Below are 11354 nucleotides of genomic sequence, written 5' to 3' on the forward strand. Positions count from 1 at the left end.
TGTTTTATCATCCGTTAAAGATTTGTAACGTTTGGCTTCCTTTAGAAGTAATGACATATAGGAACGTGTCATAGCCTTGATTTTAGTATTTAACCCTAAGTTTTCAGCGTACAAAAGGCATTTATAACGAATCATATTTTTTAACATTGTACATTTAGATAAAAATACCACAAAACGTCATAAGCTACGTGAGGGTATTTTACACATTCTCGAATGAATTCAGAACAATTCAGAATGATTTTACTATTTAACCCTAAGTTATCAGCGTACAAAAGGCATTAATAACGAATCATATTTTTTAACATTGTACATTTAGATAAAAATATCACAAAACTTCATAAGCTACGTGAGGGTATTTTACATTCTCGAATGAAATCGGAATATGTGCCATTAAGAAAATTGAATAAAATCTTAAAAAAAAAATAATAATAATAAAAAAATAAAATGAACTATGTACGCTCATAAGTTTCTTCTGTAAGTGAGTTTTAAAAAAAAGCCAGTCTGAATTATTATTTTTTTTTTCAGTTTTTACTTCAAAAATGTTTAAAATTATATTTGAAATAAAATATGCATAAATTTAAGTATTCACATTAGTTTTAAGTAAAACTTTCGGCAATATTTAACATTTAAAATTATTTCGTTATTTAAACTAAAACAACGCCAATTGAAGGTAAAAATGAGCTTTTAACTGTACTTTTCCTAAACCAAAAGAAACTAATGAATTTGCATTTATAATTAGGACGCCAAATTATTTGATAAACGCAGATTTATTATTATTGAAAAAAATGTTTGCTCATAAAAATAACATTGTCAAATACGTCAACTAATTTACAACCAGTCTTAATAATCTTAAAATAATTTATCAGTGACATTAGCTGATTTATAACAAGGTTTAATCATTTTCTTGTAAATGATGGTTCAAATATTATGAATTGTTACATACTTTAAAATTGGATCTTGGGTATGGAATTTTTGTTAAAAGAAAAATGTGCTTCATGCTTTCTAAACAACTTTTTCTTGATTTTAATTCATTATTTTTAAATCCTGAATCGGTAGTTTTGAATCGAAATAAATGTTCCCATTGTACCCAAATTCAATTTACTTAGCAATTTTTATTTTCGTAGTTTTGTTAACGGGTTTAACGATTCGTTTCGTAATAATCCATTCTTTAAACTGCATCGTTCGTAAAACTGGAGTTTAAACTCATCTTTATTAAAATCAGGTAACGAAGTGTGAAAGATACATTGTTTACTCGATTTAAAAATGATCGAATCCCTAATTTCCAGAAACCTCAAGCTTTTGCAATCATTTCGAGTCAAGTTTGTGGCTCATTAAGAAATCATTGTTTTGAATACGAACCTTTCTCATGAATAAGTTTGCAAAACGTTAATGAAGGTTATTCAGATTATCATCATTCATAATATTCACGAGATATTGGCTGTAAATTTGGCGGAAGTTTGCTAAACAGAGTGGAAACGTATGTTACTTGCATTACATACACTATTTTTCTGAATAGGTGTTCAAATTAACTGGAAATAACTTATATTTCCAGTTAATTTATTTTGAATTTATGTTTAGGATGTGTACAAGACTACATGTATGTTTAGATATGTTTAGGAGTTAAAGAATCGAAATTTGTAATAATCTGATTGTAATAATTTTACATATTTCATGATCAACCAAGTTTACTGTATTCTAATTGGTTGTTTGATCTGTCGATTATTGTTAAGGTTTGAGTATCATTCCTCAAGATCGCAATCTTTGCAAATCAATGTGTTTTTTTTTAAACAAATTGTTCATATGAAGTATTATTTTATTAAAAAAAATCGTACNAATAATAATACATATTTCATGATCAACCAAGTTTACTGTATTCTAATTGGTTGTTTGATCTGTCGATTATTGTTAAGGTTTGAGTATCATTCCTCAAGATCGCAATCTTTGCAAATCAATGTGTTTTTTTTTTAAACAAATTGTTCATATGAAGTATTATTTTATTTAAAAAAAATCGTACTGTTTTTCAAATTATTTTGAGTACTGTACCTCCTTCCATAATACTCATTTTAACTAGAATTTTCTTTTTTTGGGGGTAATTTTTTTTTCTTAATTTTTTTTTTCTCTTTTCTAAAGTATAGTTCTTCTAAATTTATACAAAATGTAGCAATAAAAAAATGAAAATTAAAAAATAATAACAGCTAAAATTGAATTTCCTGAGTTATTATTAAAAACAACCACGTCAGAATTAAATTATTTATTAAAATTTGAACTGTAGAATAATAGAGTACTCAAATTTATATTTTAAAATTCGGTTTAGTAAGAATATCTCAAAATTGGCCATTTTAACATGGGCTAGATAAAAAGTATTGATAATAGGTAAAAATAAATTAATGCTAAAGCAAAACAAAAAAAACTTGTTTACGTCAGCTAAAAAAAAACAAGCTTATTATCGATTTAATTTTATTTTAATTCTTGTAGGATTTTGTCAATTCGCATTAGCTTAATACTGGAATAAAATGGAATTCCTCTTCCTTTGGTATTCGAATCAATAACACTTCATCACGTTAAAGAATTTCGAATATTTATTCTAGCAACCATTCTTCGACCTTGCACGTTGCATTTGTTGAAACTGAATGAAGAATTTCAATTCAGACAGAATTCTTTCTTCTTCAGATTGATATTTAAATTTTGTCTCGAAAAATGTTCCTTTTTAACATGTGAATAGTAATTTCAATTATATCAACATTTATTTTTAGAAATAAAAAAAAAGGCGCGTTGGAATTCTTGAGTTTAATCTTTTTTCCTCAGAATATTTATTCTAATTTGAGTGAAATTACGGGAGAAAATTCGAGTTCTTTTTTGCTTCAACTTTATATTGTATTTGCCTTACGTGAATGGCATTAGCACTTTATTTATTTATTTATTTTTTTACTCTGCCGTCAGACGCTGTATTCTTAAATTTTAGCGAATTTAATTTTTATTTATTTTCTAACAAAACGTAACAAAACAAAAAATTTTTTTGTTTTGTTACATTTGTAAATCATTTGTGTTACATTAATAATTTTTAACTATATTTAAAAAAAATAATAACTGTATTTTTGATCTCTTACTCCCACAATTTTCCAGGGCTATATCTTTTAAAAACCATAATGGATATAAGATGTCCATAAACCATTTAATCCTGTCTGGCTCTGTGGTCATCACCTAATCTGATATCCCTTCGCCTAATTTCCATGCTATAAAAAAGGGAAATAATTGAGGCTATATATTTGAAGAATTTTTTGTCTTAGAAAGTCAAAAGAATTTGACAAAATTAACTTAGGTTGGAAAATCGTGAGTGATATTTTAGTGGACATGAGAAAACAAATGTAGAAATTTTTGAGTGATATTTTAAAGAAATTGAAATGTCCAGAATGGGCAGCTTTAGTAATATTTTTGCGAATTTGAGAAAATTGGCCATATAAGCAGAATGGCGTGTAAATGGCGGCAAGAATACTTTATAGTATTTTTTTTTCTCATTGATCTCAAAATTGTAATTTATTCAACTTTAATTTAATTTACAATAATCAACTATAAAGTATAGAATTTTAATTAAGTGTTTAATTATAACTGGGTATATAATTATTATAAATATATCGGATGTTAATTAAATTTGAAATATTACGTGACTGCTAAAGGTTAATTGATAAACATCTCGAGTGATAATTTAAAAATTTGAGATTAGTTTAACTCTTAATGGACAAATGCGGCCATATAAATGGCACGGCACTTTTGCTAACTGTGCTCAACACTGCGTAAATGGTGGCAATAAATTATTTTAGCGTTTTTTTCTCGTAATGATGTCAAATTTGTTATTTATTCAGTAATTAAATATATAATTATTATAAATATACTTGGTGGAAATTAAACTTGAAATACTTTCGGACTGCTAGGGGTTAATTGATGAATATCTTAGGTGATATCTTAGTGAATTTGAGAAAGTTAGCTTACATTAGTGTAAGAACATTTTTGAATGATATTTTAAAGAATTTGAGATAAATTTAATGGAGGAACTCCTTGTGTAATATTTTGTTGAATTTGAGAAGAATGGCCTACTGGAAAAATTATGTTGTGTGATATTTTAATGAGTTAATAATTATTTGAATGAATTAAATATCAGAACGCTTTTTTTTAAAAAAAAATCTGTATTAATAAAACTTTTTTTTTTATTGAAATCACAATTGTAGATCGTATCACATTCTGAAACATTGAAAACTAAATGTTCTTAAAATGCTTTATGCCATAATACCAATCCACCAATCTTTACACTCAAACCGAAATAGACGTTCTTTTTTCCGATTTTTTTATGATACTTATTGAAAATCTTTAATTATTTTTCGGGTAACAGCATCACAAAAAGCGTCTTTTAAAAAAAACGGTACTTTAAAAATAACCAAGCCTTGATTGCAATCGTGTCTACACATTTTCATTGGAATTTTTCCATATATATTTTTTTTTAATATCTTATTATTTTTTTAAAAAATAAAGTATTCATCATTTTCCCATTGCATTAAGCTAAAAGCATAATTTTTGTAAATGACAGAAATGTTTTCTCCTTACAAAATCCATTAAAATAATCTCAAAACTTTCATTACTGCATTTGACGCTCTTCTGATATTTTTTTCTTACCATTTTCTATAATTGAAAATGTCTTTACCTAAATTTTAATTTTCTTCCCAATTAAGAGGATATTTTTTACTATTGCATATGTAGTTGTAAATTGATATTGGGTATGCATAGATAAAAGCTCATTTTCAATATTCTATGAAATCAAATAAATAGTTTATGAATGATTAATATTTTTTCAAGACTTGTAGAATTTGCTTCCATGTTTCATAAAGAAAAATATAGTTAAAAAAATTATCTTTGGGTAATTTTAACTATAAATGAAATAAATTTAAATTAAAAAAATACTTACGGGTAAAAGATTAATTCCACTATGTATGTATTCTTACATATTCCCTAATAATATACAGAATTAAACTACTTTAACCTGTTTTATAATGTAGAAAAAAAGCTAGAACAGCTGTATTTGTTACAGGTAAATAAATAAAGAACTTATGAAATCGTTTAATATTAACCCATTCAGATGTAAAATCATTTTAATATTTGTTTTTTATTTGTTTACAATATTTTTGTTGTCTTCATAAAATTTTAAAACCCTTTCCGTGTACAAAAATTGAGTTTACCTTATTCTAGAACAACAGCTGTGTTTGTCAGAGTTGCCCAAATTAAGAAGAAATAAACTCCCATAATATTCTCGAACCCCCTTTTAAAATTTAATACATTTTTATTATTCGATATCCTCGAACCTCTTGACATTTTTTGATATCTTTCTGTTTTTAAGAGTTGTTCTAAGATAATATGAAATTCAAATATGTGCGGAGCCCACGAGGACCAATTACGTGGGGCGAAACCAATTATAAATATTATCACAGGGACATCGCTTGGGAGCAATAAAAGAAGCTTAACTGTATAATTATCCGCTCGTTCTGTTCTTAATAACCTTTATTAAAGAGCGCAGTTTCGAAAAATGCCTTCGCATTTTTAACGTAATATCGTCTATCTCCTAATTAAGTTCTTTATTGTAGAAGACAAGGCGCTTAAGAAAAAAAGATGAAAGTTAAAAACGGGTCTTTTACCGACTCCTTAAGAGAGTTAAGGGATATCTTATTGTTATAATTTTTTTTTGTTCTTTATGTTTTTAATACTTATGATGAAATTAAGAGTTTAATTTCAAATCATTGGGCGAGGAATGGCGTTAAGGTATTGTATGGATAAAATGAGGACTTTTGAGTGGTGCTTATTTTGAATGAAATAATTAAATTAAGATTTTAATTTTAATTCTTTTCAAAATGTTTACAGGCGATGATTTCATAATTGTTTTTAATGCACACTGAGAAAAAAAGTGATCAAAGCTACCAGAATATGGTAAAATTTACCGTGTTTCTGGCTCTAAGAGAATACTTAAAAAGCTAGGGAATTTTTACCGAAGCGCTTTGGTAAAATTGGCAGTAAAATTTGGTTTTATCATATGTTATAAAATTTTGTAAACGTGGTTAAATTTGATTATATTATCAGGGTATCTTAGAGCATGGCATAAAAACCATTTATTCGGTTAAATTTACTTTTCAGTTTCATTCTTTTTATTAAATGTGTGATAAGAACTATAATTTGAAAAGCAGAATTTCCAGTAAACCGGTAACATATGAACGAAAACATTATCAAATGAACTGTTTAAATACCGTATATTTTGCTTTTGGAACCAGAAATGACAGTACCATTCAGTACAGTAATTTTACCAAAATATTTTCTCCGTCTTGAAATTAAAATTTTTGCGTATTTTTTTATAAACAAGTTTTGGAACAAGTACTTAATGCACAAGGAACCGTAAAGGCTCAGTTGCTGAACGAACTGAGTCGCCATTGTGAAGAACTGAGGTTCGATTCCTAATGGCGGCATGAAGCACACCCAGCCTCATATCGACGGGTACAAGCCTGTAAGGGAAGTAAAGGCGGCATTATGCGCAGTACTGACCACATTGCTATAATTATGCCGTTGAGCATGAATTTGTCAAGTCTAAATCTGCATGAGCCCCACAGCCTCACTCACTCGTTTTTTAATGATGTCTGTTATTTCCTTTTCCATAAAAATGTATTAAAATGAATTCGATTTAGATATTGAAAAAAAAATCAACGAATTTAAATAAACTTAAAAATTCAATATCTAATTAATTATTTATTTATTTATTTATAATTTTGCTTTTTAAACATTTACAATACGCATCCTAACTCTTAAACTTTACCATAATCTATAATAGTATAATTATTTTCAACTCAAATTTTAGCCAGGATTTGAGTTGAACCTTGTTGGTAGTTTTCGAATATCTTTTTTCGCTTTTCAAATATTAACAATATGCATCTCTACTTTGAAACGCCACTATAAACTATTATCCATTAAGTAATTTCAGCTCGTAGTCTAAATTTGAGCTGAAAATACTGATTACAAAAGATTAAACTAAAACTTGCTTCCAATTTAAAAAAAAAAAAAAAAATTCGAACATTTAAAACGTGCATCCTAATTCTATACAAACCTCTTACAGAACTTTATTCATCAGAATTCTTACAAATTCGATATAGAAGGCACTCTTTTGGTAATTCAACCTTACATATCTCATTAGAACTATTCGACAGTAACATTTGGACTTTCTGTCCGAATCTATTGTTGTGATCGAACTGTTCTCTCTCTGTTGTCAGTATCTTCGTTTAATCCAATTTATTGTGGCAACTGAGAGTGGTGTTCTATCTCTTTGAGGAAGAAGGCTAAATTGAGTTAGACTCTGATTCTTTTCAGTGGGTGTGTGTGTTCTGAGCAAAGTTTTGAATTTCATAAAATGTCATTTCTATATTTATTTAGATTGCATATTAGAGTTTAGGTCTGTTTGATTAATTTCTTACTGAATAAATTATGATATTCCATAAAACAAAGATTGTTTGAGTTGTAAAATAGATTGGATATGAATAAGATTGTGATAATTATTAATGCCAAAGTGTGTTTATTGGATTTTCAGTATAACTAAAAATATTTTTCAGGGTGCAAATAATTTAAGGATGCAGATTTATTTGTTTGTGATGCAAGTAATAACTTAAGAAGAAAAATTTTTACATTTGAAATTTTAAACTGATTTATCCCACTTTTCAATTTAGTTACAATTGTTTACCACTTTAAAGTTAAAAAAGAAATGCATTTAAGATTACTTATCTAGAAACATTGAGTTTTCCGTAATTACTGCCCTTAATGTATAGTTTTAGATTTCTTGCCACAAATTAAGTAAATCAAAAAACTTCAGGGGTCATAAATTAATATTGATATGGAAAAACCGCTCTAGAAATGTAACGAATACGGAGGAAAACTGAAAGCAGAAAAACCAGTTTGATTACCTGTGGAATGCTTTTCATTTCTTCTCTGTTTCCTCTGCTTCTTAAATTTACGATTCTTTACAAAATTTCCTAGAAATATGCAGGGTACAAAAAATAGTTTCAGAAGCATGCCTTATAAATAGGTACTGATCTGGGTAGGACTTAGTGCCATATATCATTTCTGCAGCGATAGTTTTGTTCGTAAAGAATCTTGATTATCTATATGAGTTTTCTGATGAGAAAAATATATTTGGTTTAATAAAAATATTTTACTTTAAAATTTTTTGATATCAATTTAATTAAAAATACTTATTAATAAATATATAATGAAAAGTTCTTAATAATAACACAGTTATAAATATCAAACGAAAATTGCAGCTAAAATATTAGTTGAAGAAAAATAATCCAAAATATTTTTTTTTAAGAAAAGAAACCCTTAAAAACATTCTAGTAATCTTCCGTCTTTAAATTTACTCACTCACCAAATAATATAAGTAAAGAAACTGGATAGTTTAATTTTGAAAGCCGCATCCATTAGAGAATGGATATATTTTTTTTTCCTTCTTAAGTAGAAAAAGATAATAATAGCCGGACGAAAAAATATTAAAGAATGGAATTCAATATGTGTTCTCTTTCAAAAAGTACTGGTACGAACAAACATGAAAGATTGAAACTGCTACTCCCCCCTCCAGAATTTTTCTCTCCCACCCCCCTCGACTCCAAACAAAAGGCGAAAACATGGCATCAACTAAAACATAACGAAAACAAACAAAATGAAAAGAAACTCTACGTTTCTAGTTGATGACTTTTATTCGAACCAAATAGAAAAAAAAAATTCTAAACAGTACAAAATGAATTGGGAGGAAAAAAAATGGAACACGAAATGGGCGAAAAAACATTCTACTTCGACCGCAGTATGTTCTCTTCTGAAATGAGAATTGTACTCCAGAAAAAATCTTAAAAATATGAACCAACTAATAAAATATTGGGCCCAGGATATATCGATAAAGCCTGACTGTAGTTGAAATCCAATTATTTCTAGCCGACAGTGCTAAGTTTTAGTTGCTTCGATTAAATGCCCGGAGTTCAAAGTTCCAAATTGAAAAAGATGACAAACATATGTTTAATAGTTTCTTGGAAAACATGTCCTCCCTGCGAGTATAATTTCATTAGTTTTGGAAAGTAACGCGTGGGTCAAAATTAAATGTTTCTTTTCTATTTATCTTGCTTAAGCTATTTTTGTGAATTACAGTTATAGCTTTCGATCAGTTTAAATGGCTTCCGAATCTTTTGCGTTTGCTGTTTTTAGAATAAATGGCTCATATATACAAAATGAGCTCGATGGTTTATTGCTGAGGACCCACTGTTTGTTTTCGTTTCAGTGCTACGGCTTTTATTTCACTAAAAAAAATTGAAACTGACGCTATAATTCAAAAATTGAATTATTTGCTGCCATATTCATACATTTTGTTTATTATGCTAGTCCGTTTATTTGGACTGCGGGGTTACTTTAAAAATGACTTAGAAGCTTAAGTTTAATTTTATGATCCTATCACTGCTTGAGAAATAACTTATCTGGAAATATATTTTGCTTACTTTTCATATGTCATAGTAGGATTATATTATAAATGATATAATAAAAACATAAATCAATATGTCATTTTGAAATCGTTTATAAAAGTTTTTATAACTGTTCCACTTCAATTGTTATTTTCTCAATGAAAGTTTTGATACAAAGCTATACGCATTAAGTCCAGAACCAAATCAATGCCAATTTCTTTTAACGTAAATTTTTTTTAAAGCTTTGCGCTCTTTCGTTATCTAATATCCTATTGTTTACAAAAATTATCTTTTGATAGGTGAAATAATTTTTTCAACAGTTTTATTATTCTCTTGATTGATTAATTTTTTTTACTGTTTTATTACATTTGGAATTGAGAATTAATCTTTAATAATTTTACAAAAAAAAAATTCTGCTGTTTTACTATTTTTAATAAAGACAATTTTCTTGCTGTTTATTGCTTTATTATCATCACATATATGAACAACGGTTTTCTAGAGCACATGGTGCCAGTACTTTTTGCCGTAAAATCCATTTTAACCTTTAAATTTTATAAAATGAAAAGAAGAAGAAAAACTGATTTAACGCAATTTTTTGCAATATTTTTTGAAACACTGTTATTAAATAAATATTACTGTAAAAATTACGTTATAAAATTTTACAGCTTCGGAATTTTTTGGATTTTACCGATGCTGCAATCAGGGTGAAGATATTTTTAACGTAATTTTATCTGTAATTTAAGCAGTATAGCACTTATTACATACTGTATTATATTTGGATATTTGTTAATTCAATTATTTATATTTTTTTTTCTTTTCTTTTCAGAGAGAAGAACTGACCAGACTCTCTACCCGTGAAATTTCATAAGAAAAAATTGTTATTTTGTTTAGACTTCCAATTTTTGTTTTGTGTCAACTTTGTAAGATTGAATGTTTCCATAAAAAGGGTGTTTTTGTTTCTGCTTTTTCCGTAACTTTTTGTAATCCTTCCAATGGTGAACTTTAATACCTGTTCCCAGTTAAAAGAACTGGGTACTTTTTGTGGAACGCGTATTCAAATGAAATAGTTATATTGTAACTGGTATACTGCGTCTCTTCTTATAGGAAAGAAATTGTATAGCCTATTTATCCTAGAAATCGTCTGTGTATAATAAGCAAATGCGTATTATGAGAATTTTGTTTTATAAATAAAAATGTCATGAATAAAAATGCCACTGTTGTGATTTAATGTGTATGGTTTTATTTAATACATTGAGATTCTGGGGCAATGTTGTGACAAGTCACATTTTTCAAATTGTTCTAAAGATCATCAAATTCTTCTGGTTTAAAAAAAAAAAAAAAGAAAGAAAGAAAGAAAACGTTATTGGCATTCATAAAATGTTTCTCTGTATTGTGCTGACATCTAGCTGAAGTTTTGGAAACATTTAGAACAACTATCTGAAAACAATAGTAAGGATCAAATTAATGCATAAGTGTCACTTTTGGGGAAGAAAAGTGACTTATCACTTTATTGCCCCAAGCCTTTCATATTATCATAGTCTCCTTTGGCGACCAGATTAATCACCTTTCAAAATTATCTTGTACAACATATAAACCTAACATGGTTTTTCGAAGCTCTTTAGCCAAGAAAAAGAAAAAAAAAAGCAGCAGTTTAAGTGCCTTATGTTTGAAGCAAAGTGAAGAATTTAAACTATATTATCTTGCCTTGAAGATATATCTGGGCTTTAGAACAGACAAATAACTTAAATATTTTAAAAATTAAACTTTTTTTTCGCCAATTTGGCGACATTTTCTCACCTACAAGGAATTTATCAAAATCATTGTTTTATTCTCAGTTTT

At 27.5% G+C, this 11354-nt stretch overlaps 1 protein-coding gene across 4 annotated transcripts in view; it reads left to right on the forward strand.

Annotated features, from left to right (window-relative positions):
* Positions 1–10724, forward strand: part of LOC107454132 (toll-like receptor Tollo) — a 107010-nt gene extending 96286 nt beyond the window's left edge. For all 4 annotated transcript variants that reach the window (XM_071178401.1, XM_071178402.1, XM_043041148.2 and 1 more), the window contains one exon: positions 10342–10724. The gene's annotated coding sequence lies outside the window, so the exon portion shown is untranslated. The remainder of the gene's footprint in view (positions 1–10341) is intronic.
* The last annotated feature ends 630 nt before the right edge of the window (positions 10725–11354 follow it).

The sequence above is a fragment of the Parasteatoda tepidariorum genome, chromosome 3 (genome assembly GCF_043381705.1).
Source record: "Parasteatoda tepidariorum isolate YZ-2023 chromosome 3, CAS_Ptep_4.0, whole genome shotgun sequence".
Classification (NCBI taxonomy): Eukaryota; Metazoa; Arthropoda; class Arachnida; order Araneae; family Theridiidae; genus Parasteatoda; species Parasteatoda tepidariorum.